Source organism: Apodemus sylvaticus, chromosome 23, assembly GCF_947179515.1.
Source record: "Apodemus sylvaticus chromosome 23, mApoSyl1.1, whole genome shotgun sequence".
Classification (NCBI taxonomy): Eukaryota; Metazoa; Chordata; class Mammalia; order Rodentia; family Muridae; genus Apodemus; species Apodemus sylvaticus.
The window spans coordinates 19,406,232-19,430,060 of NC_067494.1; positions in this window are offsets into that span (position 1 = coordinate 19,406,232).

A 23,829-nucleotide genomic window follows, 5' to 3' on the forward strand; every position below is an offset into this window, starting at 1 on the left:
GGGGTGGCTGCACGAGGACTGTCTGACTGGGCAGCAAAGATAAAATTTAGATTTTAGTAAGTAATAACTTGGTACTATTGGAGGGCAGTGGATTGGCCATGAGAAGGTTAGGAAGTAGCCCAGTCTTTGAGCTGTTTTAGACATAGCAAAATATAAAGGCTGTGTGTGTGTGTGTGTGTGTGTGTGTGTGTGTGTATGTGTGTGTGTGTGTGTGTGTGTGTCTCATTCAGGAATAAAGCATTGGTAGCAGGAATGTGCTACCGCCGCTGGGATCAGCTGAATAGCATTAGTTGGGTACTGCTACAGAAGACTAAAATACGGCAAGTGGAATGCAATGGCAGAGGGGCAAGGGCACTTGACACATGCATCTCTTCATAGCATAGTCTAGACTCCAGACATCACCAGCCATGCCATGTCTATAGAGGCATAAGTGGAGGGGCAAACTTGGCAGCTTTACAGGAACAGGACAGGGCAGGACAGGAGTGGAACCAGGCTATGGGGTCTTTGTCCTGCTATAGCTTTAATGTACATGGGATGATAACTAATGCTAGACTCTACCTTAGACATAGAAGTGTTCCACAAGAGACATGAAAAGGGGTCATCATGACCCAATTCCCATCAGATCATGTCATTTTAGTAAGACATTAAAGACAAGACTCAGGAGTAATTTGTTAGCTGAGTCCACTAGGACTGGACCAGTAGGGATAGATGACAGAAATGCTACGTAGCAGAAACATTTAGAAAATTTTAAAATCACTGGAGCACAAAATGAAATTATCAGCCTAGAGAAATGGATAAAGTGCTTGCCCTATAAATCTGAGGGCTAGAGTTTGCATTCATGAACACACAGAAATGCTGGGTGTGTTTAGTGGTTTATAATTAAGCTCTCTCAGAGGAGTGACAGGGAATCTGGATACATGATAGTCAGCTACCCTAACAATATTAGTGAGCTCTACTTCACCAAGACACTATACTGTAAGGTAGAGAGTAATCAAGAAAAGTCTCCTGGCATAAACTAGAACAGAGACTAATTTTATGCTCAGTACTTGGTCTCTGGGTCCTGTGGGCTGGTAGGAAGGCACAGGTCTCCTCAGTGGAAGATGCTAAATAAAGTTTACCCTTCTGTGTGAACATACCCATGCATGAGAGAGAGAGAGAGAGAGAGAGAGAGAGAGAAGACAGACAGACATGCATGTACATGTATACGTATACTCATGTGTAGGTTGGGAGAAGTCGAAAGTAGAATCTCTAAGAAGGGACTAGTCCATTTAGACCAGGTTCTTCCATTTAAGAATGAATCAGTGTGTAAAATAGCATTGTGACCACTTTTTTATAACTTTGATTTTGTGTGTGTGTGTGTGTGTGTGTGTGATAGGGGAATAATCTTTTGGAGGTTAGAGCAAAGCTTGGGGCAATAGATTCTTTCCTTCCATCCAGTGGTCTAAGAGATGCAACTTGGGTTGTTAGACTTGGTAGCAGGAGCCTATATTCACTTAGCTACCTTGCCTGCTTTTGAATTATTTTAAGTTGGCATTCTATTTGTTCTTGAGATAACGATATCATATTGTGGGTCAAACTGATATGAAACTCTTTATGTAGCCTCATTGGTCTTGATCTCTTAACTCAGTCTCCCAATTTTTGGAATTATGGGCACAAACCACTATCATATGCTGAAAGTGACTTTGTGGCTTGCCCTCTAAATTGTCATCTTATTGCAGAAGCCATTCAGGGAAGGCTGCGGTTAAGTAAGCTTCCTAGAGATGGTCCACTGTTTTACATGGCTATGATGGTACTCTGAGAGATATGGATCCCAGAGACTTTGCCCCAGGATTTCTTCTTGCTACTGATATGCCTTTCCTGTCTCTATCACATAGCCTATTGTTTCCTGAGCAGATTTCCTGCAGAATCAATATGAAGATGTACTTTCATGTAATAATGTTGTTTAGGTGAAGTGGTGATTTCATATTATGGCCAAACTTAAATACTTACAGAAGGGATCTTGGACTCCATAGTCAGAGAAGTCTTAGTGGTGGCCTTTAAGGCATAGCATGGGAGGGATGAAAAAGCCCCAAAACAAAAATCCCTGATGTTGACTAAGGCATTTCATCTGGTCATAGCGACTGCCGAGGCTCCTTTACCTCCAAAAGCCTGAGAAACTATGAGTCTGTCCTTCAAATTTAGTCAGCAAGGTCCCTGGGACCTGGGCCTGCACAAGCTCTCATAAACTGCCTGACCATGACCAAGGTACCATCGAAAAGGGTATTGTGCTATAAACTGTGCCCCCTGTTCCTTGAACATTAGACCCAGATTGCCCTCTAGTTAACCTTAGGACTGCTCATGGGTGACTGAGGGGTGTGGGATCCCTTGGCCTGACTACCACCATCTCTGATAGGGAGCCCCAGGTAGTCATTAAGATATCAAGGCAACCCATCTCTTTCCTTCTGTAAACTACAGTCCTGATGGATTTTTAGGGATCCACCTCCCCTTCTCATTTTCCTATTGTCAGAGTAGGGGGCAGCCTTACCAACCTTACCAAACCCCACTGCCTAGTTTTATCTTTAGAGGTATCCCCTTACCTGCTCCTTCCTACTGGTATCAACCTTCCCCATCTCCTTACTGGGGAAGGGCCTCTTAGCCAAAGTGGGAGCCTCTATTCCTTTGCTCTCAACATCTACTTAATCCCAGGCTCTCCAGCCATTCCCTTCCCCCTCCTCCTCCAAAACACACAATCCAACATGTCCTCTCTTTTACTGGCTTCCCCAGTACATTCCCAAGTATAGGACACTTACTCTCTAGTCAAACATCATCCAGCTACAAAGCTCATTCCTGTCCAGGGCAAAAAGTAAGACATCACCTACTCAGCTGGTTCTGGTTGTTTGGAAAGTTTTGTCTGTCTGTTTTGTGGGTGCAGATAGGTCTGTGTTTTCTGGTGTGTCCATAAGTCTTGTGGCAGACATGGAGCCAGGATGAAAATAGGTCAGGTTCAGCTGAATGTATGAATGTTGGTAGCCACTGCATGTTTATTTCAAAAAACTGGTCTCTTGAGCATGTGAGCTTTCTGTGTTCTGTGTTTATCGGTTTTGCTTTTGTTTTCTTTGCAGCTGCCAGCCTCCACTGCTAATGCCATTTGCCAGATCTGCTTTGATGGCTAGGGTTCAGAATTCACCTACGGAATGTCTAGTTCCCGGATTCAGTTTAGCAGGGATTCAGATGTCTTTTGAATGTGGATAATATTCAGGTTGTGTTATGCCGTTCTGCTTTACTGGAAAAATGACTCTGGAACTGCATTATGGCTCTCCTTCATTGAGAACCAATAATGTATGTTTAAAGTTTTCTGTAACATCTCTGTTCTGTGTTAGGAGGACCACCTGTCAATGAAAGGAGAGCCAAATAAAACAAAAGGATTTAAAGGAACTTGCTTTGCAGTGATTGCTCTTGGCAGTAAGTGCTGAGAATAACAACTGTCTGGTAAATGGTTAGATGGAAAATGTGAGAGCTTTAGTAAGTTCTAAGAAGGTGTCTGAGGATGTGAAAGCTAGTGTTCTGGGGAATGTAAATATGCATAGTGTAAAGGTGTAAGAAAGTAATCTAAGGTAGTAAAGATGTTTCAGATTTCTTTCACTATTTTGAAGGTTCAGAGTTTTAATATTGATCAATGGAATTCTAAGAAGCTTATAAAGCACTACTATTATCAGCGACAAGGTTAAGAGTTTGAATTTCCATTGGTTGTCTTCTAAGTATATATAACTAAAGGTGTTTCTCATTGTGCTAAGAGAAAACCTCTAACCAATCTATATGTATGACTCTGAGACAGAGGAAAAATGCCTGTGATTTTTAACCCAAAGCTTTTGTTATGGGTAACTCCTACTAGCTGCTTTTTCTACAGTGTGGATTTCAGTACAGATTACAAACAGTGGTAATACACACACACACACACACACACACACACACACACACACATATATATATATATATATATAACTTCTATCTCTTATTTTAAACAAAAAGTTCATGTAAAGTTCAGGGAGTCCTAAGACTTTGATCTACATCTGACAGGGCAAATGGCCTCCAAATAAGAACAGCATACTTTTCCCTCCTTGCCTATTCTTGAAGGTATGATCTCTTTCTCTCTTGGTCTTGGGTCCCCTTCCCTCACTCAACTATCAGGACAATATGCCTGAAAGTTCCAAATTTATGATTTTCCTTTAAGTTCCTAACCCTTAGCTTCTGTCCCTAGCCCATATCTGTCTCAGCAGACTTCCACTCAGCTGACAAGCACCATCTGGGAATCAGCTGCACACCACAAACAGTTCCAAATGGCTGTGAGCCCTGGAGTTGTTGAAAGCTGATGAGAACCAGTCCAGCTCATGTGATTGTCCCCCATATCATCAGCTGGGTTAGTGTACCAGATGTTTCTGATGAATATGCCGGTGCTTAAATCCCCTCCTGGCCTTTGATTAGCATTCCAGAATTCCTAGAACCTGACAATAAAATTTCAGCAGGAAGTTGTTACAGAAGAGAGCACATCACCCCTTATCTTCTACAAAAGACTGAAGTTTTAAGTCAAAAGGAAATTTCCTGGTAAAAGGGACAAAATGGCTACCTGTAACACTTCTTATCATACCAGAAAAGGTACCTAAAACTAAATAGACCCTAATCTATCAACAGCTGGATTCATTTGTTGAAATAGTTCTACTATATGACAGCACTCAAAATGCTTTATCCAAGACAAGGGGTTACTGTATGGCTTCAAGAAAAATTCTTGTTTCTATGCAAACCACTTACTTGAAAGCCATTAGAGAAAATCAGTGAGGATTATTAGATTTACTGACAGCAGAGGAGGATAGCCTCTTCTTCAAGGAGGAATACTGCATCTATGTCAACTAATCAGGTATAATTGATAAAATCTGCCAACTCCAAACAGCGCTCCAAAATACCTAAGGAACATCTCAAAGTCTCCGGCCAGTGGGCCCTTGATCGTCATTTTGTCCTTCTTAACCTCCCTTCTCCTTTTTCTCATCCTACTAATTATGCTCTGCCCCATAAACTTCTTGTCTAGGTGTTTTTCAACAGAAAATACAAAAGATGTCTAACTAGATATTTATTAATCACTTGTAATTGCAGGATTACCAGCCCCTAAGTACAGGACCAGAGGCCTGCAACCCGATAGTGAAGATCAAGCCTGTCTCAAGGACTTCGATGCCTCTGGACAGCAGAAAGTTGTAGAGTGATATCATCATCCCTCTCCTAATCCCCATTGTATTGTAAACAAAACAGAGAAGAACGTAGGGTAAATGGGCCAGGAAAGAACCCCTTGACCCTGAAATGACCCTGAGACCAGGGCAAGGAAAGAATACCCTGACCCTGAGTTGATCTCAAGCACCTGGGCCAATAGATCACCACTTCACCCCTGACTTGACCCCAAGCCCAAGACATAGGCCAAAGGAAAAACACTCTGCCTCTAGTTTGACTGGAAGCCCTGAGACTTGGAAATCCCTGTACCTGTAGTGGCCAATGTTTCCTATTAGTTCACTTCTCATGCTCCAAAAACCCTATAAAAGTCTTCCATTTAGTCCAGCCCTCTGCTGTCTCTCTCCCCATGCAGAGACTGTAGCCATTCTCTTCTCCCCACTAAAATTCTTACGTGAGTTTTGTTAACTGGTGGTGCAACCTTGTGGTATTCCTTGGCTCGCAATAGCCAAGATGACCTTGCTTTGGAAAAACCTTTACACTAGGCCCTCCAATATCAATCATCAATCAAGAAAATGTACCAAATGTACACTAAGCTTGCCCACAGGGCAATCTGATGGTAAGTATTTTCTCAATTGAAGTTCCATCTTCCAAATTACTCTAGCTTATGTCAAGTTGACATAAAAATAGCCAACACAAAAGGAAAGCACACATAGTCACAACAATGCTAGGTGAAAAGGCACTGAGAGCTGGTTATATTGTGTAAGAATGCAGATTCAACAGCAGAGAACCGGACTTTCAATCCTGCCTTTGCTACTTCTTAGCTGTGCAACACTGGACAAGTTACTTAACTCGGATCCTCATACTCCTTATCTACCAGGTGGTAAGAACAGGACTATTTGCTTCACAGGATTCCGATAAGAGAAATGATACCATTCAAGGAATAACGTCAGATAAACAGAAAATGTTTGCTCCTTTGGAATGAAATAAAAATATATTTCAGAAAAGCCTAAACAAACATAGTTGGTTAGAGGGGCAGGTTTTAACTTTGTCTTTTTCTGTAAGTTCTTGAAGGATATTAAGCTGGGATCAGAGACTTTGAAATTCTAAACTTCAGAACAAGAAACCATTGGAATTGGTTGCAACTGCCAATGCAGAAATACTCAAAGCTTGAAACCCGGGTATGTTGAAGTTTGTTTCTAGAACAGTCCTTGAGAGCCTAGTGGAATCTTGCCCAGCCATAGATTCTCAGCCCATGGAGGAAGCCTTTCATGGTGAAATCACCTGCTAATGAAACAAGGCTATGGCAAATGAAGACAGTCCAATAGAAACAATAACATAATTGAGACAATAAAATCCATTTGCAAACATTTTAGGAAGCAACTTACATAACAATTGAAAACAAAACAAAACCCACAACAAACCTGTTTTATTCAATATCAAAAACTATGTGAAAGGAATCAGTCTTCTTAATTACAAGGAAGACTCATACAGGGCCAACTCTTCACTAGCCATTAAAGGCACGCCATTAGATGCTGAGGGTTGACATGACAGGCCCAGCTAAAGGCTGTCTCAGGGCCCTTTGCTGTTAATTAGAGACAATTCCAAGCTTCTGCACGTTAGCAAATATTTACTTATTATTTAAAATATACATCCATATGCTACACAGGTCTTAAGTAGATATAAGTTTTCACAAATGAATGATTTGCTATAACCACTGACTGAACAACAATTTGCAACAATTTCTGTCTCCGTGTGTCCACTCCGGGGTCTCTCCGGTAAGTTAAGACCAACCCCCAAGTCTTACATTTGGTGCGTTGCCAGGGAACCTGACCTCCTATGGGGACACTCTGGAGTAGTGAATCACAGGTCTCAAGCAGGTAACACTGCGGTTTTTATATCTGTCTCCCTGTTTGTCAAAGTCTGAGTCTGTAAGCCTGTCTGAACTTTCGGTTTGCTTGCAAGCATCTGGGAGGCTGGGAGAGCCTACGGTGTCTGATGCGGTGGAATTCGGCTGGCAGATGTGCTATAAGTCAAGACCATGGGGGACTGGAGGGAGCTCCAGGCGACCCTGGGAGAGAGCCAGAAAGGCTCTGCTCCTTCTGGAAAGGGCAAGACAGTAATGGTGGGAGCAGGGTCTTGCTATAATCTGGTTTATCTGGTGAGGGCAGGAGCACCTGGTGTCTGTAACTGGGCTTATCAAGGGGCTGTGTGGTGATTTTTTTCTCTTTGTTCATTAGTATCTTGTTCTGTGTTCTTGGACCTAGACGCTGGCCCGCAGCAGGGTCGAGCTGTCTCTGTGCTGAGCAGGACCCACAGGGACTTGGTGCAGAGGCCTGACAGGGTGGTCATTATTGGCGGACCAACGTGATGGCTGGGCATATATCCATGAGAAACCTTAGATTATTTGTCTAAAATTTATTTATTTATTTATTTTGTTGTTGTTATTAAGTAAGTAAGAGCACCAAAAACTTGACTCAAGAGTGCCAAGTTGAAACAAAGACTGAGAACACTGAGGACCCCTAGTGGGGAAAATAGTTCTTAACAGGATACTCAAATTCTAGTGTGGGCACTCTTAAAACCAGAATTCCTGTGGGAATTCTGGGTTTAAATCCTGTTTTGACTAGCTGCTTGCTTATAAGGGGGTACAGATGGAAGGGTAAATCAATTGTATTAATATAAAGATTGTTAATCTAGCCAGAGAAAGCTCATATTCCTTTTAATGGTGTCTATCATGGGAATTTTTTGTGTCTTTTCCTCCTTGGCTAGATAAAAATGCCTAAATAGAGGCTCATACAGTATCTTCACTTATTTCATTTGTTTTAGATTGTTTTGATTTTCATAATGGGTGTGATGTTGAGCTTTGTGGTAATATTATTCCTCTGAGAGAGAGGTCAAAATAAAAGTTTCTCAGGCTTAAGATGTGCTGATTTAGAAAAAAAGGTTCTGTCTTTATGTTTTTAAAAAGGGTTATTAGGTCTGGGCATCTTCCAGAGCCTTTTAGAAGTTCTTATTTAGCACAAAATTTATTTTCATACAAAATCAAGGTTTTTCATTAGTATAAATTTCTTCTATTGATACTAAAAATTTAAAAGTACAGGGTTTAGACCTAGTCCTTTTTTTCTGTTATTATAACAGATCTGAGATGTTTAAGCCTGTGAGTTTAGGGCCAAATAGAAATATAAGGCTCTGAGTTTACTGTTAGGGTGTTTTCTAGATTTTAATCAGAAACAGCTAAAAGTAGTTAACAGGCAACAGTCCACATTACTTTACACAGATAGTTGGTTTTCACAAACGTCAGAAATCCATAGAATGTGACGTTTGCGGTTATTTACACACTTGTTGGTGAGACCAGTCTGCTCCCAACAGCTTCTCTGTCTTGGATTCAAAGAAAAAATTGAGCTTCTGTGAATTACTCCAACAATGACGAGACAGCCACCAGCCACAAGGCAAAGATTGCCTCTCTCCATCTACAGACAAAATACTGTCCAGAAAAAGGACACTTTTACAGATTGGGACAACTTGATTTCTGCCGAGACAGAGGGGGACAAGCCCTGCGAGTCCTTGGTTATTTCTGTTCTCTAAGTCTGTCAGATGACCCTGGGCCAGGAGGCTGAAGACCGATGCTCCAACGTTTTAGGAGGATTGTCCAGGTTTTCAGCGGTCTCTATCACTTGGTTAAGTGTTGGAAGCTGGGTTAGGCTTCCTATTTATTTTCAGTTATTATTGGTCACGCTCAGATTTCTGACAGGATTGAAAACTGTTAGTCTCATAGCCAGCCCAAGCTGTTTAACATTGAGAAAGCAGATAGAGATTTAAATAGATGGTTTTCAGATGACATCAAATTTATAGCCAAGACATGAGTCAGATAATAATTATTATAGTCTTTTAAGAAAGTACAGATGACAAAGGTTCTGTTTGATTGACAGAGATGATAGATTGGGTATTAGGTAGATCTTATACCTTTATAATTTACAAAATGGTAATAGTTGTGCTCAATTTATATTTAGAAAGTCTTTATAATTTCCTAAAAGAATAGAGTGGAGGACCCACCTCCCCCTTCATAGATAAAAGCCTTTCTTTCCCACCTCACAGGTTCTGGCCTTCAGGGAGAAGGAAGCACAAGTAAAGAGATCCAGACCTGACAAGGAGTCGATGTCCCCAAAGCCTCCCTCTTGGACCTGTTGCTCCAAGACCCTCCCTGTATATCCCTGCCCTTGATTCCCATGGCCCCACCAGCTGCTAGCACTGGTGGTTCTCTCACTAAGGGCATATTTTCCAAGAGACTGACTAATCTCTTTGAGATTGTTTTTATTTATAATACAGGAAGCCAAAAAGAATACCCCTCAAACACAGGGGTGCCATCGATTAACCAGGCTGTTGTGAACAGTGGTCTTTCCCTGACTAGAGCTGACTGGGGCTTTAATATGGCAAACGGTGAGGGGCACCCTGAAGGTCCACCACCAGACTCCATTGGCAGATCTCAAGGGGGCCACATAGCAACCCACAAATAACCAAGGTGTATTAAACAGGGACCACAGCCTTTCTTAGAGTAGATCAGAGAGGCAATATGCACCCTATGACCCCAGGGGCAAGGAATATAAAACTACTGAGACAATGGCTTTTATATACCAGGCTAGTAGAGGTATCAGAAAAAGACTTCCGAGGCTAGAGGAGAAAATAAGCCATTGAGAGATTTAGTGCAGGTTTCTGAGGGGGTCTGTAGAGAGATTTAATGCAGGTTTCTGAGGGGGTCTGTAGAGAGATTTAATGCAAGTTGCTGAGAAAGTCTAACATTACAGAGAGACAGAGGAGGAGAGGAAGCAGAGAAAAAGGAAGGAAAAATGACAGAGAAAGAAGCTACAGAGAGTCTTGGCTACAGTAATTAAGAAAAGCAGAGAAGAGAAACAGAAAAGGATCAGTGTGTATACTATGAGGAGAGAGGTCACTGGCCTGAGAGTGCCCTAACGGAAGCCAGGAGCAGGAATTCACAGGCCTGGGGGAAAAAAATCCACCAAGGGGCAAAGGTGTTAGCCCTGGGTGAAGACAGTGACTAGGGGAGATGGGGTTCTAACCACTTCCCCCAGCCAAGGGTAACTCTTAGAAGAAAAACCTACTCAGTTCTTGATGGACACAGGGGCTCAACACTTGGTCCTCCAAGCCAATGGGCCTGTTTCCAAGAAAAGATCTTGGGTGCAAGAAGCCACTGGTATCAGAATGTATTCATGGACTACCTGAAGAACAGTGGACCTAGGGATGGGATGGGTAGCCCACTCATTTAGGGCCGCCCCAGCCTGTCCCTCCCCTCTGTTGCAGTGAGATGTACTCTCCAAAATGGGGGCCCAGATACACTTCCTGCCCGATGGGCCACAGCTAACTGGCCCAAGAGGAGACACTGACCCCTACCGAAAGTCGAAGCTACAGACAGGAGCAGTTTTCTCCATGAAGGTCAGAGACGAGCAGGTGCTGCTGTGGTGGACGGCACAAATGTCATCCGGCAGAACCTCCACCCGCTGGCACTCAATGCAGGAAGTGGAGCTAACTGCCCTCACCAAGACCTTGGGACTTGGAGACAGGAAGAAAATTAACATCCATGAGGATAGCAGGTATGCCTCTACCACAGCCCACGTCCGCAGGGATATATGCCAATAGGACTGCTCACCTCAGAGGAAACAAACAGGAAATCTTCGACCTCTTAGATGCCCTAATGAAGCCGGCAACTGTGAGTATTATTCACTGCCTAGGACATCAGAAGGGAAGAGACTCAGTGGGCAATAACCAGGCAGATCAAATGGCTCCAGAAGTGGCTATGCAGGAACCTATCCCAGTTATGGGCCTGCAAGAGACACCCACAGAGAAATGGGACTGAACTAAGAGATGGCCTCACTTAGAATATACTGAAAAAAAAAAGACTCAGATTGCCAGCCACCCTACCAACTATTACCAAGAGAAGACGCACACAAGAAGAGAGAACTATACTCCCCAGAAAATGAGCAAGAGACTTACGAGGCCAAATGCACAGTTGGACTCATTTAGAGGATAAAAAGCTTGCCCAAGCAGTTAAGGCACCTAAAGTATATATATTTATAAGACTCTGGTTTGGGACCAGAGAGATAGCAGAACACTGTATGTTATGCCAACAAGTGAATGTTTATGCAGAAAAGAGTAAACAAGGCAAAAAACCGGGGAGAGAACAGCCTAGAGTATATTGAGAGATTTCATTGACGTTAAGGCAGGAAAATATAGTTACAAATACCTTCTAGTGTTTGTGGATAATTTCTCTAGATGGGTTGAGACTTCCCCACCAAGCAGGAAACAGCTGCCATGATAGCTAAAGAAGATATTAGAAAAAAAATGTCCCAAGTTTCAGAGTGCCCAAAGTAATTGGATCAGACAATAGCCCTATTTTTGTCTCTAAGGAAAGTGAGGGATTGACAGATATTGGGGACAAATTAGAAGCATTATTGGGTGTACTGTCCCCAGAGCTCAGGGCAGGGAGAGAAAATAAAACCCTATGAGACACTTTAAATTGACCTTGGATACTGGCTCAGGCTGCATGGTGCCGCTCCCCTTCTTCCTGTTCTGAGCCCAGAACAGCCCCTACCATTTTAACCTGACCCCTTTTGAGATCCTCTTTGGTACCCCCAACTCCTTTGTTGTCCAATGGGCCCTCCCAGGAGGTATCCCACAACATGAGATTTGGCCCAAACTGTCTGCTTTAAATGCTCCAGGGATGCCAGAGACTCTCACAGCTTCCAGACTGTTGACTGGATCTATGTAAGGAGGCTTCAGGGAACAGTCGCTGGAATCCTGATAGGCAGGACCCTCTCTGGCACTGCTAGCCACTCCCACAGGCCTCAAGGTGGACAGTGCTGTGGCCTGGGTGCGTGCTTCCCATGTAGAACCTGCAGATGTCCCACTCTCCAGAGACCCCCTCTGGATGGTACAGAAGATAAGACAATCTACTCAAGCTCAAGATCACTCAACCCTGATCCTGACTGCCTGCTTAGGTACCCTTGGATCCTGGTTCCTTCCCCCATCCTATGTGCCCATTTGCCAAATCTGTTATGGTATTCACTGTCTCCTTTCTGTTAGAGTTAAAGATGGCCAGGGCAGCCACCAGGACTTCCACTCTGGTCTTACAAGGGGAAAATTATGACAGTCTGAGGGCAGCCACTGATTTAGATATAGAGAAAATATTCCATCAGTCACCTTCAAGAATCACTGACTTCATTATTAGACACAGTACTGCAGGATAGGAGGGCTATGTGCTGCCTTAACTGAGGAGTGTTGCTCTCATATAGACCATTCAGGGCTGTTAACCCTGTTAGGACCCCTAACTGTTCTCCAGCTATAGTTGACTTTTGGCCCCTACATTTTGAACTGCTTAGTCACTATTGTTAAGAAACACTTAGGTACAGTACAGATCTTAGAGCAGAGATACAAAGAACTAGATACAGAAGATCAGGAGTATGAGCTATCAGAATACCAGCAATTGCTTCAGGATTGAAGTATACACACAAAAAAGTGGGGAATGAAAGGGTTAACTCAGGAACTTTGGGAAGGTCATAGAACACTGGCCCCTCCCAGAAGGGAGCGGCTAAATTACATTCCTCAGACCACAGGGAGGTCTCTATGGCTAGAAAAGGCCCAGAGTACATTGGCCACCTACTTCATCCCCTAACAACCAATTACTTTAATGGTAATACTGTTCTGCCAATCACATTGTCCCTAATGGCGGCTGTCCTGAGGACTGTATAAAGGTCTGCACAGTCCAGTGTGTGTAGTCGTTCTCTCCCCATGTGCAGGGTGACCCCAGCATGCTGGATATTAAATAAAAATCCTCTTGCTTTTTGTCCACTCTGCGGGTCTCTCTGGTAAGTTAAGACTCCCTCGAGTATTACAACTCTTACTAGAGAATATTGGTGTGTGTGTGTATGTGTGTGTGTGTGTGTGTGAACACACAAGCTTGTACACAGTTTTGAGGACTAAACTCCAAGCTTCATACTTACTGGAAAAATGCCATAATAACAACGTATATGCTAGCCTACTTTTTACTTTTTGTAAGTTGCACTCTGTAGCTCCTGTAGGCCTTAAACTTGCAGTCCTCCTACCTCAACCTTCCCTACATCTAGGATTATAGGCCTGTACCCCTAGGCCTGTCCCAGTTTGAATCTTTGTAACGTAGAATTATAAGTTGTTGCACACATTGGATTTCCCAGAATGGAGAAGAGCCTGTTTATAAACACCTAAAATTGCCCTAGGACAAGTGTCCTAACAACATGCAGAAAACAGCTCACTACAAAGAGGAAACTGCATAATTTGAAAGATCACATAAACTTGTTTCAATTACCTGGCTCTGTCATAAAAACTCTGGTGGTTTTATTTGGTGCTTATGACATTTACTACATCAAAAGTGACTCTTGGAGGGATATTGATGCAATAAGAACAATCTGTCCATCACTGGGCACTTGAAACTACTTTGGCAATATTTTAAATTTTCATTTAAAAGAAGTATCTTCCAATGATCTGTATATCAACCTAACTCAGTGGTCTTCCATGAGGAAAGTGGAATACAGAAGTGAGAAAAGGGAATGATATTTATGTCACTTAAGAACTTTGGTACAAGATCGTGAAAAGCTTGTGTCAAGACAATTGTTTAATCAGAAAGACACAAGACAAATGTGACTTCATGTTCCTGCCAGAAACCAAATCTTTGTGAGAGATCTTGAGTCCGTGGGGAGGAAGATAAGTGGGTGGGAACATATTTATAGGTTTGTCATCTTCCTGATCCTGTCTCTCTTCTGAAAGTCACAAGGCTTTGGTGACCTCATCATTGGTGTTTACATCATGCTGACTGTCATTAGGACACTTCCTTCCTTTCTTGTATTTGTAACACACACTGATATTTTACTACTTCTTCTTCCTGGGAAAAATAAATACTAAACAAATTGATAAAGCTGAATCTCTATGATTTGAGAGACATAGGATACATTGATTAAGTTTAGTTAAAAAGTTATGCCCTGAAAAGAAAAAACAAACAAACAAAACAACTATAGCCACTTTAATTTTCTAGTGTTCAAAGTACATACTTCAGACTGAAAAGCACTTCTTTCTGCTTCTATAGTATTTCAGAACTAAAGTCCAATCTACTCAAAGAAACTCACTCTTGCTTCCTAGAAATTTGCTTTATGTCCCCAAACAGAAACACTGATATTGTCAAGAGCTAAGCTGAGAAACATTTACCCTTCTTACAAAAGCCTGGGTGCTAGTGATTCATGAATCTTCTGAAGACCACCACAAAATAAGAGAAAGTAAAAAAGAGCTTCTGCATTAGCTCAAAGAAGCAAGACTGATTAAAAGGCTGGCAGGCCAGTATAATAGTAATTCTAATCATGACATTTAAGAGGGATAACTAAAATTTCATCATAGAAGAAGCATGATGGACAACAGGACTTGAACAGACATACTGTGGGAGCCTCCCTTTAGCTTCATGTGATATGTGAAGACAACAGAGTGTCTCTGTTGCTAGATATGTCACCTGTGGTCTGAAGAAGACAAGACCCCTCTTCACTGCTGGAATGTACCCTTGTGCATTAGGCTTAGTGCTAAACACCATATTCAGCAAACAGCATTACAGTCTAGAAAAGAACGGAAACACTGACAAAGAAACAAGTGAGACATCAGCAGAATTTCCTCAGTAAACCAGAAAAGTGCTGAACACATGAGCTCAGAAAATAAGTCCATTTCCATCCAAAATATGCAGCCTTTCCACCTAGCTGGATGGTCTCAAGATGAAAAAAATGGAATTTTATGCTGAGAATGATGATTTTTAACAATAGACCTTTCTAAAGGAGTATTCTCAGAAGCATAACACAAGATTCTCATGGTCATTTGTCAAGTGTGTATTGGAATCCCATTATGTGGCCAACACTACAAGGTGCACCTTGACACCCCTGTATATGCTGGTCCAGTGTTGTGTAAGAAAGCAACCTGAGTAAACCATGGAAACCAAGTCAATAGGCAGCATCCTTCCCTGGTCTCTTGTCAGTTCCTGCTTGAGTTTGTGCCTTCACTTTTCTTGATGGTAGATTATAGCTTGTAGACTACATAAACCCTTTCCTCTTTAAGTTAGTTTTGGACATGTTTTTGTTGTGTGCAGCTTGTATTTGTTATCAATTGGGTTTTGTGTTCTTGGCAAGGCCATTTTGGGGTTGGAGATTTACTGCTATAAATATGGATGTTATATTACAAGTCTCTCCTGTTATTTTACAGGGCTAAGGGATTCTGAGTGAGTGGTAGCTGCCTTTCTGTAGGGGGTGGCTAGCTTGCAGAAAGCAGTGTGAGTGACTTGGCAACAAGCTGGCTGAACAAGTTAACTGACGTTTAACTTGCATGCTTGTCAATTGTTTGTAGTCCTTTCATTTCCAGCAGAAGAAACTAGTCAGCTGTAAACTATTCACTAAAATCCAGTATTTTATGAGCATGGAAAGAATGAATAACCACATTATCTGAAAAACTTAGTGAGTTCCAGCTAGAGAATAAATTCACAGAGTATAAATTCCTTATAAATATATCTTCCTCTATCAAACTTATTGTTACATTTTGCTTCTTCGGGGCACTATTATTCTGAATGCCTTTCAGTTTGTTTTACTGTCTGTGAGATACCCATCCTAGCATGAAATTTTAAGGGAACTTAAGGGATTAAGGGAATAGCAAGCACAGGCAGGTTTGAAAAAGAGGTAGAAAACTAGCAGACAGCTGGGCTTCCAAACACAGCCTTTAGGAATCTTGCAAATTTGGGAAGAGGTCCTGATTCAAGAACACAAACTGTGAGCTTTCTGCTCGCTCGGGCTGCCCTATCTGCTACCTGCTGCCATGCTGTCCCCTAATTATGGATCCTAACACTCTGGAACCATAAGCCTCCCCTCCCCCAATAAGATGCCTTGACCATGGTGTTTCATCACAGCTATAAAAGAGTAACTAATATACTAATGTAATAACATTTCCTGTTTATGAACAAAAGTGCTTATATTCATAAACCTGGGCTCTATATACAAGAATGAGTAGCTTTCCCACACTGATAGGGAACCAAGCTTGTGATAACGTTCTTTCCTGATAAGTCACAGGCAAAGATATCCAGAGTGGGCTACAGGTGACCCATCAGTCCTTCAGCTATGCCCCTAGGAATTTCTGCAGAGTCAGGGTAGCATTCATGGCTTCTCAGCACGGGCGCTCGAGCACTACTCCTAAGCTTACACATCTAAAGAATACAGTCCTCTGCCACTCCAACCACCCTGGGCCACATTACCTGGACCAAGTTAGTGCCTTCTGCAAGGATACTAGTTACCCAGGCCACAGCCCAACACCTCTTTCTGCCCCTCTCCCAATCGACTCAGCTCCAAAACTCAAAATAGATTTCTACGTTAAACCAATTCCCTGTCTTAAAGGACAAGACCCTCTTCATGCACCCTCAGTCTTTTATAATACTAAATAACTCAATGCCTAAAAACATGAGATTGATTTAGATAGAGTAAGCTCATGGTCATCAAAAGTGTTCATCAGCACAGAGAACCAGAACTTCCACCTGCGAGAAATCAGTATCACATCTTTCAATCCAAAATAGTGCAAGAATCCAAATCTCTAAGCATGTGTTCTAGAGAAAACATCAACTTTCCCACTTGCTCTAAATGCCAACACAAACTATCTCCTAGAAGAGATGTTAATAATGAGCAAATAAGCTCTTCCAGGTGATAGGGTGCATAAGATAAACAGCATGTGAGCATGTGGGCTAGGTCCGGGGAACCTGCCTGGAATTCTGGGACAGACTCCACCTGGAGAGTTCAGTGGGTAGGGTGCCTGACTGATAGGCAGTTAAGTGGAGTGTATCTGGAGAATCTACCTGGAGTTTTAGGCTAGACTAATAACCAAATACCTAGTAGCCAGGTGGGTAGGGTTACTGATTAGTTGTGAAGGATGGACCTGTGAGACATGTCTAGAATTCTGGGTCAGACTCCACATGATGCCACGTGCATGATGACTGACAGGTGCATTGAATGGTCTTGAAGGGCCCTATCTGGAGTTTAGGATTTGACTCAACACAGTGTCAAGTGGTGTGGTTGGTAGAATGATTGATAGGCAGTCAGGCCCTGGAAGACCTACCTAGAATTCTGGATTTGATTCCACATGGTGCTAGGCAGCACATTGTGAAAGGTGACTGATAGGCAGGTGGATGGAACTGGTCTCTCTAAATAATTCTTATACAATTAAAAGTAAAATCCACCCATGTATTATTCCAACCTTGGTAGTTAGACACCCACCCCCTTACTGAAGAAAAAGAAAAGTCTCTTAAGAATACCAAATTCATATTCAACCTCCACACTGAGCCTGGCTCCTGACCCTGCCTGCACCCTCCCTAATCCCAGACCTACCCATGGGTTTCCCAGCCACAGTGTCAGTGGCCTTACCTAGTAGGCCCTTCTGAAGCTTTCCCAACCTACAGGCTTAGGTCCAGTGGCACATCACGTTTACCAGTCCAGTCTGCTCTTTCACAGCAGATACATATGCAATGAAAGAAGTCTACATGCCCAGATCTTGATGTGATTGAAGTATAGACAACATGCCCAGGCCCTCCTAAATCTACCAGTCCTATAAAAAGATTGCCTAGATAAACTCCAGGACACAGAACTTAAAAGAACACTCATAAATTTCACCAATGAATTCAAGGGCACAAAGATGTATCTCTACATTCTTAAAGAAAAATGCCTGTGAACTGCCCCCCCCCCCCAAAAAAAAACTTAAGACTGAATGAAACAAGGAAGACAATCCAGGATTTGGAAACCAAAGTCAATAAAGATAAATGATAATAAGAATTCAAGATGAAATAAAGATAGCACTGAACAACTCAACAACCCAAGTAGAAAACTCTTGGGAAAGTCTTTCAAGTAGAATGGATCAAACAGAAGATCAGGAGTCAAAGATATGAGGAGGACTTAGACCATATACATCAAGAGTATGAAGTTTGAAAAATATCCAGGAAAGAACATAAAGGAACCTTGAGGCAAAATTTCAAGGCCAAACCTTAAAATTATAGGCATAGACAAAAGAGATGAATCCTCCATCAATGGTGCAGACCAGATCTTCACCCAGATCTAAAATCAATCCCAGCCCTCTGGAAGCTGTAGCAAGATGGTTACGTTATACATGTTTTGGGATGAAGGGCATCATCTAGGGGATAGGTAGGGTTCATCCCATGGGATAAAGAAAAGTTTGGATGTCTGGGAAAACCAGAAGTCCAAAATTCTACTGGAAAGAAGCAACAGTGGCAGTTGCTAAGAAAGTGAAGCAGAAAAACACAGCGGGAGCCGGAAGAGAAAGAAAACCACAAAGGTTTTTAGAGCAGACAGTTGCCATCATGGGACTGGAGGAAGCCCCAGAGCTGAGGGCCCATCCTAGGAGTCTGGGTCTGCTGGACAGTTTATAGGATCTCCAGGCCCTGCCTCCTCCAGACACCTTTCCTCCTTCTACTTGATTGGTCCTGCTCATGCCGGCCATTAGCAATGTGTATCAAGTATAATGTTCTGGTTTGTGGAGGGGGAAATACTACCCCAGCAGCAAAAAGCAGACCCTCTTAAAGGGGCCTATGTTTCCCTGATTCTTCTTCAATCACAAGTTCAAGGTCAGCCCAAGCTACATAAAGTGTCGCCAAAAAACAAAACAAAACAAAAAACCCACAAAACAAACAAAACAAAAACAACAACAACAACAAAAAAAACAACAGAAATACCCTATGATCCAGGAATTTTACTTAGAATGTCGCAAAAGAATGTAGGGACATGAACAGATCGTTAAATGACCACAGATACAGCATTATTTACAAGAAACCTCAGTGTAAAAGCAACTCAGTGAGCACCGGCAGAGGAATGGAAAATGTGGTACATCTTTACCACAGAGTATTATTCAGACCTAACAAAGGGAGGAAATAATAAAGCATAGCACTGTATGAGGCTCATGGGGGAGGGTGGTTATATAATCATCTAGGGTAGCACTGAGTTCATTCTGTGGGACTGACAAAGAATTGTTCATCCAGGAAAGAAGAGGCACACAAGAGAGAGCATAAGTACTGGTAGATTGAGGGGTCGGGTGGAGAGATCCCAAAAAGGGATTGAAAACATCTCCCAAGTGGTGCTCGCTCCGGTGGGACTTTAGATGCTCCCTTTTGCTGCTCTCCTCCCTGCCTCTCATTGGTCCCAGCCTGACTGCCCTTAGCAATTTGTAGGGGTTGCAAAGTCAAGTGCAGAACAAGGAAGAGCGTGTCTTAAAGTGGAAACAGAAAAAAGTTCCCATTTTCCAGATCAGCACGTGCTTGCCCAAGTTCCCTGACCCTTCTTCAGTACCATATGCAAGAACCTTGAGGAAATTAAGCTAGAAACTAATAGAGTGGTCGTAAAGGGGCAAAATCCATAATGATGCATTTCTGCAAGATATCTAGATTAACACAAAAGGACAATGAAAAGCAGGGGCTGGACAGTGAGCATTAAATAGGTACACTATTAAATAAGATACTGAAACCACTGTGAGGACAGGACTTAGCAACTGTACAATACAAATAAATGTCGCGATGTGACCATAAATCATGCTCATTTATCCTAACGCTTACAATCAACAGGCAGTAGATCATGGATCAACAACCAACATGAAGCTGGTCACATGGTTTCACGATGAGCTTTGTAGATGCAATACCGTTAAGTCACGTTCTATGCAAGAAGCCACTACAATGTGGGAATTTGTTCAAATCTTTTCTCAACCTGTGTGCTAAGATCAAGGGAAAGCAGCAAATTCCTGCTCTGCAAATGCTGTCCGGTCATTTCCTCTCTCAGAAACACTCCCTGCAGGAGTGCAAGGAAGGTTCATTCAGGAGCCAAGGAAACAAAAGGTTTCGAATCCAAGAAGGAAGAACTTTGGAAAATTCTATAATGCCTCTCCCAGGTTTGACAAGAGGTATAACAGCTGCCTAGAAAAGAGTCCCACCCACCCCCGCCCCCATGCCCCCCATCCACCCCCCCCCCCTGCCCGCCATCCCAGCCAACCAGGAGGCCAAGAAAAGATCTCAGGATTTTCAGCTGCCTGCAAACCTTGCAAGAAGCTCCTGGTTGCAGCTTTCCTGTGTTGTGGTGGGCTTTTCAGAGACTGCACTTTAAAAAAAAAATGTGTATGAGTGTTTGGCCTGCATATATTTCTGTACACTATGTGCATACCTGGTGCCAAATATGGAGGCCAAACGAGGGCGTCAGATTCCCTGTAACTGTAGCTACAGAACTGTTCTGTGGAAGCTGGGAATTGAAGCTGAATTCTGTAGACAAGCCGCCACTGCTCTTAACCTCTGAGTCATCTCTTCAGCCCCACAGCTGCTTTTGAAAAGTAGCTCCTGCAAATCACTTGTGGCCCATGCTCCTGTTTGCAACCCCAACGAAAATCATTGGTTCATCAAGCTGGACTTGTGTGCAATCCCTGCTGTGGTCTACTGTGGATTCATTCACACATGTGTATGTTTCATATCCCTAGGAAACGTTTGTCAGACAACAGCAGAGAGGCACATTTTTGGGCATATATTAATTATACAAAATAATGTGTTATTATATTCATTCCCCATTACAGGTTGGGCGCACTTCCCGCTCTCATTAATCCCCTGCCTCTTCCCACTCAGATCTCCACTTTCCCATATTTTGTGTGTTTGATCTAATGAGTTCAATCAGGGTTGCTTAAAGGAGCATGGGCAGCATAACAATGACTATATCATTAAAGCCGTAGCTCTCTACCCCTGCCCCTGCCCCATCCCCATTAACTGCCAATATATCCTCAAGGAAGAGTGGGTCTTCATGAGGACCTAACAGCAATCCCTAACCACCTACAAATCCCAAAGAGGGGCTGGGTCTAGTTAGCACTGCATACACCTATCCATCATAGAACGTTAAAACGTCAAATAGTTTTGAATGGATTTACTCTGGGAAATGTTTATGCATGTATATAAATATTCTGGCCGCCTTAGTCGCCCGACCCTCTCTTGTCCTTTTCCCACCACCACCATCTCATCTTCCCACCCTGGTAACGTTATGGTTTTGTTTCACGGCCCATTGGGTCTAAGGAGGGATGCTCACATGAGAATAGATGCCAAGGATCCATGAGCTGTCAGGGGCACAACTCTAAAGACAGCCACTCCCCTTCTCCGGGAGCCAGCCATCGCTATTAGCTCCCCTGGGCAGAACCCCAAGACGCACAGTCACATCTATGACATAGTAGGATCTTCCCTCACCAGGACTTCCCTGCCAAGAACTACTGAGAAGTTTTATGGTACTAGGTTTGAAGTCCTGGAGAGCTGGCTTCAAATTCACTCAAAAGTGGTAGTCTGTTGTGGATTGACTTTCTGGTGTGAATAAACGTGTGTGTGGTGTGTGTGTGTGTGTGTGTGTGTGTTGTGTATCCCCAGGAAAAGTCTATCTCACAACAGCAAAAGACAATCCCCATCTCCTACAATATTCTCTGAGCTTCAGACAGAGGGAAATAGGTGTCCCACTTAAGATTGAGCACTGATCAGTCCCTTGCTCTCAGCACCTCGGCCAGCCATGAATGTCTTCTTTAACAAGCCTCTTTGATCATGCCACAGGTATAAACACTATGATGCAATGTTGAGGTACCCAGACTTGTACAGGCGCTGCTTTGAGTTCATGCGTGTGGAACATGATGTCGCCTGCAGACAAGAGTCCCATCGGTTCCCATGACCTCTACTGTCTCTTAGAATTTTTTTTTCTACTCCACATTCCACAGTGTTCCCTGAGCCTTGGAATGATATTGATGTCCTTTTTAGTGCTGAGTCACCAACTCTTAGCGCTTTGACCCCGAGTCTTTGCTGCTGCAACAGCTGCCACTAACTGAAAAAGAAGTTTGTGTGACCAAGGCTGAGAGCACCACTAATATGTGGGCACAGGCATAACTATTTAGAAGGCAATTTGCTGGGTACAACATGTTAACATGTTCATTTAGCAAAACAGTAGAACCTCTCACAGCAGGGCCTAGTGGCTTCCCAGCCAAGGACTACTGAACAGCTTTCTAGCACCTGATGTGAATTCCAAGTGGAGCTGACCTCAGATCTAGTCAAAAGCAGCTGGCTATCCCCTTAATGAGCATAAAGCTATCATCACTCCAGCAGCATGTTGCTCCGCATGTCAGTCACGGAGCACATGAACTGAAGCCTATTCATGACTCTTCTCTCCCAGAACCTGCAAAGCTCATTCCAGCATCAGGAAAACTAGCCATCCTTCAGGAAGGGAGTGTCCGGATCAGTAACAGCTTGATCCCGCTCATTTCTGAAGCCAAAGAACGTGGAGTTTTCAGTGAAAGGGTCTTCACATCCGGTTCTGGCGGGAAACACACTGTTAACAGAATAAAAATGCAAGTCACAGATTAAAATGCATGCGTATGTGTGTGTGTGTGTATGTATATATATATATATATATATATATATATATATATTTGGAATGTATGCATGCAGTTTCTGAAAGGGACTTTAAGAACATTAATGAAGAGTTGAGTGAGGTAGTGCATACCTTTAATCTCAGCACTCGGGAGTGAGGTAGTGCATACCTTTAATCTCAGCACTCGGGAGGCAGAGCCAGGCCGATCTCTGTGAGTTCAAGGCCAGCCTGCTCTACAAAGTGAGTTGTAGTGAGTCAAGAAGTGCATGTAGCTTGTAGTACACTTATGAACACACAGAAACATATTCACTCACAATATATATGTTATACATGTGTGCATATATAAATCATATATATATATATATATGTTCTATTATAAGATGGGTTCTCCACAGTTGGAAGAACTCTTAAAAGATTCATAGTCTTTTCTTCACAACTGCCATGGCCATTTAAGAAAAACTATTTTCCAATGACCTATATTATCAGTGCTTCAAGTATTTGCTAACTTTGACTATATAACTGGTATTTGCCTAGTAAATAAACTACTTCACCAAAAGCAGCTTTGTGAGTTGGTTTTCATATAAACAGCCCAATAATACAATTTAAAAAAAAAAAAACGCCCAAATAACTCTTCACAAGATTACTACATGACACATAAGAAAAGCAATCTTAGTGTAACTCTGTCCGGGTAAATTTACCTTTCTACAAACATTTTTTCAATAGTTAGTTGGACAGTCCGCTCATTTCTGAAGCCAAAGAATGTTCATTCATCTCATATTGTACAGACTAGGCACTAAATACTTATTAAATAACCTGAAATCCGCCTGCCTCTGCCTCCCAAGTGCTGGGATTACAGGCGTGCGTGCGCCACCACCGCCCAGAGTATTCCTTCCAATCCCAGTGTCTCTGTGAATGGTCCCCTGTGGACAACTCTAACAGTGAAAACACTCACCTGATCTGTATGAACTTTCAACACCACCAGCCTGTGCCTCCGCAGACTCCTTGGCTCTGCATGGGGTCTGCTGTGTCACCCAGTGGGCGAGTGAGCGTCTGTGCATTGCCTCAGAGCTGCGCTGGCAATTGAGGCCGACTTAGGACCCTCAGGGCAGAGGAGTCTGCACTCGCCTCAGCTCTGCGGTTAGCGAAGATCAGTGGAACCGTTGGTGAG